Source organism: Littorina saxatilis, unplaced genomic scaffold, assembly GCF_037325665.1.
Source record: "Littorina saxatilis isolate snail1 unplaced genomic scaffold, US_GU_Lsax_2.0 scaffold_1298, whole genome shotgun sequence".
NCBI lineage: Eukaryota > Metazoa > Mollusca > Gastropoda > Littorinimorpha > Littorinidae > Littorina > Littorina saxatilis.
Window position 1 is genome coordinate 2,209 of NW_027128933.1, and position 7,373 is coordinate 9,581.

Genomic DNA, 7,373 nt, shown 5'->3' on the forward strand with positions numbered 1-7,373 from the left:
CTTTGTACGGAGAGAGTTGGCAATTGTTAATCACATTCTCTCATCTCATTGACTCTCCTTCGGCTCCTTGGTAACATGCGTTCCCGTCTCTGCCAGGATTGGACACAGCAGCAGATAAGCGGTAAATATGTAACAGGCATAAATGGCAAAATAGCTCGCCTCGCCTGATAATATATGAGACAACTGTTCTATTACAAAGTCTTTCTTGGGAGGCCTGGCTAATTTACTCGCTCGTTTTACACGGGGTTCCATCGTTTTCTTTTCTAATCGGAAAACCTTGCTCCTCAGTTTGTTGACCTTCTGCCGAAGTTCCGCTTCACGAGGGGATGGGGAGGATGACGACTTTGATGCTTTACATCCTATGTCCTCCAGGATCGCCTGAATGTCATCTAAAAAAGAAAACACACACACAAAACACATAAAATAACATCTTTACGTGTGGGAACTACAGGTACAATTTCATCCATCCATGCATCCGCCCTATACAGCTTTCTTCTTCTTCTTCTTCTGCGTTCGTGGGCTGAAACTTTCACACGCACTCATTTTTTTGCACAAGTGGAATTTTACGTGTATGACCGTTTTTACCCCGCCATTTAGGCAGCCATACGCCGCTTTCGGAGGAAGCATGCGGGGTATTTTTGTGTTTCTAAAACCCACTGAACTCTGACATGGATTACAGGATCTTTTTCGTGCGTACTTGGTCTTGTGCTTGCGTGTACACATGAAGGGGGATAAGTCACTAGCAGGTCTGCACATAAGTTGACCTGGGAGATCGGAAACATCTCCACACTTAACCCACCAGGCGGCCGCGACCGGGATTCGAACCCTCGACCTTCCGAGTTAATAGACCGACGTCTTACCACCCCGCCACAGCGCCCGTCACCCTATACAGCAATTATCAACTATGTAATGGATGGGTTTAAACATTTTTTGATGTCAGGGTGTTCTTCATGGTTAAAAATCTCTTACCTGGTTGAACAATTTGTGCATCAGGCGACAGGTCGGTGCTGGCTTCATTTGTAGCTACCCTTTGCGATGGTGGCTTCCTCCCACTAGCAACCTGCAAATGCACAGCTCTTTAACTGACAAACTCACAACCAACACCCAGTCCCAATGAAACAATTCTCCCAATTTCATGGCATTGGTCTTAGGCCACACAAAAAAGTGTATGTTTCTGGTAAGGCAAAACAAAAAATAATCTGTTTACGATATCCGGACCGACCCTATTTTTTTCCCACCGGCCCTAGACTTTTTTGGGGCATTAAAAAATAAAATTAAAATATTCAGATGGCTAAAATACAAAAATAAAAAGCCGACCTACCGACGCTATTTTGGGGGGGCCTATGTTACCTTTAACAGACTTTTTGTGTGGCCTAACATGACTAAAGGTGGAGATTTTTTTTCTAAACTTTTTTTTTTAAACCATCTTTTTAACTTATTTTGTTGAAAAACAGGAAAACAAGTGATTTTCGAATACCCCTTTTATTTTTGAAAATGCAAAAACAAAAGTCTAGGGTCATCGGGAAAACATAGGTAGGGTCAGGTGACCAGAAACATACAACTTTTTTGTTGTTGACGCCGACCCTATACTGTTTTTGCCATTTGGGGCTGTTTTTTGGCAAAATAAGTTCATCATATCATCATAATCAAGACGTCAATCCAAAATAAGTAACGTTTTTTTGTTGGCCTTATCATTATTTTGCGCTAAATGCAAACAGGCATTATTTGATGGGAACAATGCTGTTTTTTTTCAATTCTTACATCAGCCTCAAACTTGTCATTACTCAACCTGCATTTATGAGTGTGCTTCTTTGATTTGCAAAAACCTAAAACCAATAAATAAATAACCTTCGGTGGTGGATTGGGCACTGCAAACAATGTCGGGACAGCATTCCACACAAGTGATCCTCTCTGCAGGATTGTTTTACTGGTTGGCCTCAAAGTGATCAGTACAAAGCTTGAGACCTTGAAAATCAGCTGGCTGCAGCTTTTCAAAGTCCTCTCGCCTTGTGAATTGCATCCATATTCTGCACCTAGTTTGACAATAAAAACAACAATGTTATTGTTAAACTAAGCAACAAGGAAAGACAAAAAAAGCTAAATCAGATCTTCAGTCTAAATCTAACGCTCTGCCGGAACGCAAAACGGATGAGTGATGTACCTTTGTACTGTAGTTTTCCCGTAAGCAAGGTTTGATAAAGGTTTCGGCAAATATGCCCACGGGTAGTTTGTCATCAAGTGTAAACTGTTGTTTTGTACTGACTGCTGACTCACACTCACAGTCGTAAGTACTAAGTACTCGCTGACGCTGTAGTCTACTGAGTGAGTTGACTCGAGCCATTGCATTCATTCTCATTCTGAAGAAGGTAAACCTGATGAAATAATCACTGCACAACCCACCTTTTTGACTCACATGCGAAGCAAAAGTGAGTCTATGTACTCACCCGAGTCGTCCGTCCGTCCGTCCGTCCGTCCGTCCGGACGTCCGTCCGTCCGTCCGTCCGGAAAACTTTAACGTTGGATATTTCTTGGACACTATTCAGTCTATCAGTACCAAATTTGGCAAGATGGTGTATGATGACAAGGCCCCAAAAAACATACATAGCATCTTGACCTTGCTTCAAGGTCAAGGTCGCAGGGGCCATAAATGTTGCCTAAAAAACAGCTATTTTTCACATTTTTCACATTTTCTCTGAAGTTTTTGAGATTGAATACCTCACCTATATATGATATATAGGGCAAAGTAAGCCCCATCTTTTGATACCAGTTTGGTTTACCTTGCTTCAAGGTCAAGGTCACAGGAGCTCTTCAAAGTTGGATTGTATACATATTTTGAAGTGACCTTGACCCTGAACTATGGAAGATAACTGTTTCAAACTTAAAAATTATGTGGGGCACATGTTATGCTTTCATCATGAGACACATTTGGTCACATATGATCAAGGTCAAGGTCACTTTGACCCTTATGAAATGTGACCAAAATAAGGTAGTGAACCACTAAAAGTGACCATATCTCATGGTAGAAAGAGCCAATAAGCACCATTGTACTTCCTATGTCTTGAATTAACAGCTTTGTGTTGCATGACCTTGGATGACCTTGACCTTGGGTCAATGTCACATGTATTTTGGTAGGAAAAATGTGTAAAGCAGTTCTTAGTGTATGATGTCATTGCTAGGTTTAGGTCAAGCATGTGAGTCGTATGGGCTTTGCCCTTCTTGTTTCTTCTTTAGGGAACTTGTGGAAAGTTTTCCCGAAGCAGCTCTGTTTGCAACGGGCGTTCTTGCAACAAAAAGCCGAGCACAATTTACCACCACCACGCACGCGATCGGTACCTACGCGATCCGCCATTTTGTTTTCGCCGCCAGCATGTGACTAGGGACGATAACCCACAAACACTTTTTCGCATTTTCTTCGCAAGTTCCACGTCTTCCTTTTGTACAGTGTTTGCCGAACATTGAAAAAAACCCGGACATGTATTACGGAGAAAACTCGAGATAACCGGATGCTTAGCATTACGTCAATATGTTAGGAATCATATGACGTCATGACGTATCATGCTTGCCTACGTAGATTGTATGTTCGAAAGTCTGACTTCTGTTGGGAATTCGCGTGGTGAAGACAGCGGTAAATCTGTAGATGATAAGAGAACAAAGATTGTCTCAGAAGAAACGACGAAATGTTTCAGACCGGTAACTTCATTTCAACATTGCACTATACAATGGACGTTCTATGTGACAGGAGAGTTTGCTGATTTTGTGTTAAACATTGGAGAGATCGTCTGCTAGAATCCGAGATAGGTCGCTTCAGATTGCAGCTTCTGGAAATTTGCAAGGTTTGTTGCCTGTTAAAGAACTGGATTTTACACGTAATGTATGTCATGTACAGTAAGCAACAACAAAAACACACACAAAGCAAATGGCATCGTCTGTCGACTAGTCACAGAGTGACAGAAACAAACCTGGCGAGGTATGCGTGTACTTTATACACGTGGAAGAAACCGGAACCATGCGTCTTTGTTAAAATGGCCAACTTTCGTAGCGTTATGCTTTGATGATCGGAAAAGGGATGTGTGAGACCATCCAATCACAGCCCTCGAATTCCCCCACGTGTCCATCAGAATAGAGCTATAGGGCCCTATTGCTACGCTGAAAACACAATAGCTGTTAATAGTCTGACCAGGTACGGATATATTCGCTCAGACTGTTAGCTTCAGTCGCTTCCTGTAACGTCCATCTAACGCCTGCATTCCAGCGTGTTGATAGCAGACACACAGGTACTACACAGTTACTACAATTCTGAGTGACCTGCAGCAGCACAGTTGGTCTCGGCAAAAAACCCTTGGTCAACATAGGTGGGGTAGAGAGTGTTAGACAGGAGGGCTTAAAACGGGGTTTCACGGACTGTGCTAATTAATGGATGTTTACGCTGATATTGTTTCATGTATCCTAGTGTTTTTTTGACTCACATGCGAAGCAAAAGTGAGTCTATGTACTCACCCGAGTCGTCCGTCCGTCCGTCCGGAAAACTTTAACGTTGGATATTTCTTGGACACTATTAAGTCTATCAACACCTGATGTGGCCTGATGGTGTATGGTTACAAGATCTCAAAAAACATGTGCGGCAACTTGACCTCACTTCAAGTTCAAGGTCACAGGGGCCGTAATTGTTGTCTTAAAAACGACCATTTTTCACATTTTCGCATTTTTTTCTGAAGTTATCGAGAATGGCAACCTTAGCTATGTATGCTATACAGGGCAATGTAAGCCCTATCTTTGGACACCAGTTTGGTTGACCTTGCTTCAAGGTCAAGGTCGCAAGGGTCCTTTAAAGTTGGATTGTATACATAGTTTGAAGTGACCTTGACCTTGAACTATGGAAGGTAACTCTTCCAAATCTACATATGTGTGAGGGAAATACATTATACTTACAAAAGTGAGTCTATATACTCACCGACATCGTCCGCCTGTCCTTCCGGGCGTCCGGGCGTCCGTCCCCCCCCCCCCCCCCCCCCCCCCCCCCCCGTCCGTCTGTGAAACCTTTAACATTGTATATTTCTTGGACACTACTTAAGTCTATCAACACCAATTGTGGCCTGATGGTGTATGGTTACAAGATCTTCAGAAACATGTTTGGCAACTTGACCTCACTTCAAGGTCAAGATCACAGGGTCCTTCAAAGTTGAAATGTATATATTTTGAAGTGACCTTGACCTTGAACTATTGAAAATAACTCTTCCAAAACTACATATGTGTGAGGGAAATACATTAGATCTTCAGAAACATGTTTGGCAACTTGACCTCACTTCAAGGTCAAGGTCACAGGGTCCTTCAATGTTGAAATGTATATATATTTTGAAGTATTGTTTTTCTCAGTTTTATTGTAAAATTATTCTGAAAGAAAGATCAAGGTCTGTTCAGCATGTGAGTCGTGTGGGCTTTGCCCTTCTTGTTATATGCATGTTTTTATATAATTTAGATGCATTTTTGTGTGTGCGTTTTTTCATCAGAGAATAGCATCGTCGGCGCCGATGAGTTCGCAGCCCACATGATCGCCGCCTTCACCGCGTAAGAATCGTTTTCAACATTTGCTTGACAGGTAATATCTTACCTGTGCACACTGTCAAATACATTATCTGGCCAGGCTTTCACACGGGGTAGAACTATCCCTCCACTTGGACATATTCCAAAAATCAACGGCCTAACTGCTTCTAAATTGCAGTGGGATTATTTGACAAATTTATTGCGCTGATTAACGCAAGTAACAGTTGAGAAAGGAAATCGTCCATAATGTCTTATCTGCACAGGAAGTAGTTCGGTATTTTCTTGTTATTCGTGGAAGTGGAGCTATATATAATTATGGTCTGGAGTGTGAGAGCCTGCGCAGGTCTTAGATAGGCGTAATTAGTAGGTCTTAGATAGGCGTAATTAGCAGGTCTTGGATAGGCGTAATTAGCAGGTCTTAGATAGTCGAGGGTCCATCCCGAGAACGTGGGCCTTTTGGCGTTCCATACACGACCCACATCATCCGGACTGTGTAGTCCAACGCGTGATCCGTTGAATGTTTTGAATAAGCAAAATCACCGTCCATGCAACGCACTACAAAATGTTCAGAAACCTTACAAAATCGTTTCATTTTACTCCATGGCAAAGTTTATGTAAAGGTACTTTGTTTCTTTGCAGGACCGGGGACCACGCTGCTTGAAACGTCACTGAAGTTCAACTTTCGATGTTTTGATGCTTCGATATCCATTCAATAAAGTTTCACAAAAAGTTTTGAAATATTGTCTGCGATTCTGTGTGTGTGTGTGTGTGTGTGTGTGTGTGTGTGTGTGTGTGTCTCTATCTCTTTTGTGTGTGTGTCTCGCTCTCTGTCTTTCTCTTTTTGTGTCTGATTTTCTCTATTGCGTGTGTGTGTGTGTGTGTGTCTCTCTCTCTCTCTCTCTCTCTCTCTCTCTCTCTCTCTCTCTCTCTCTCTCTCTCTATCTCTATCTCTATCTCTATCTCTCTATCTCTCTTCATCTCTCTTCATTTAATAAGAATTATTACATTCAATAACATATACAAAGTGTAATTATATATTGCAGTGTATTTAACTTATAATGTCGAATGGACCTGTAAAAGACTGGCTGACACATAAAATATTCACAAGAACATCGGCTAAGTGGGCAAACAAAATATGCTTCACAACAGAAACTAATTGATGGTATCGTGGCTTATTTCTGAATTCAGTGTCGCTACAAAATAAAATTACAAAAGTAACATTTCTTTTAGTTACTCATGAATCCCACAGAGTCGTGGATGAGTGTGTGCGTCAGTATCAACAATGTGAATTGTTCATGACCGAATTGTAGAAAGGTTTTCCACAAAGATGGTACCATGCTTGATTGCTATAGAGTCCTCGTGAACGTGGCTCATCATTCCAGATCTAGCCATGCTTTTCAGGGCCGGACGAGAGGGGGGGGGCGCGCTTTAGCCCCCCCCCCCCCCCCCCCAGCCACAAAAAAAAGAGAGAGAGAGCTTAATAATGACTTTTGTGCAAGAATAGGATAATTTTTCATGTATAAATGTTAAAATTTCTTCAGCTTATGGGGCCTTTGCCCCCATACCCCCACGGGGGCTTCGCCCCTCGACCCCACCGGGGGCCTTCTGCGGCCCCCGGACCCCCGCTTCAACATTTTGCCCCCCCCCCACCTAAAAACGTATTGGTCCGGCCCTGTTTTTACATGGGGTATAAGCCTATTCCTCTATTTGGACACACAAATTCAACAAAGGGATCTTGAAGGAGTTCATTCCATATAAAAAAAAAATTAAAATTCAACACATAAATCAGTTAGAATGTTGATTGTTGGCTTGTGTCCAAGTGGAGGGATGTA

General features: G+C 42.3%; 1 long non-coding RNA gene across 1 annotated transcript; it reads left to right on the forward strand.

The window, feature by feature from the left end:
- Positions 1-5,038: 5,038 nt before the first annotated feature.
- LOC138957233 (uncharacterized) lies at positions 5,039-6,273 on the forward strand. Its single transcript, XR_011452970.1, has 2 exons — positions 5,039-5,565; positions 6,181-6,273. It is a non-coding gene; the product is annotated as an uncharacterized lncRNA (long non-coding RNA).
- The last annotated feature ends 1,100 nt before the right edge of the window (positions 6,274-7,373 follow it).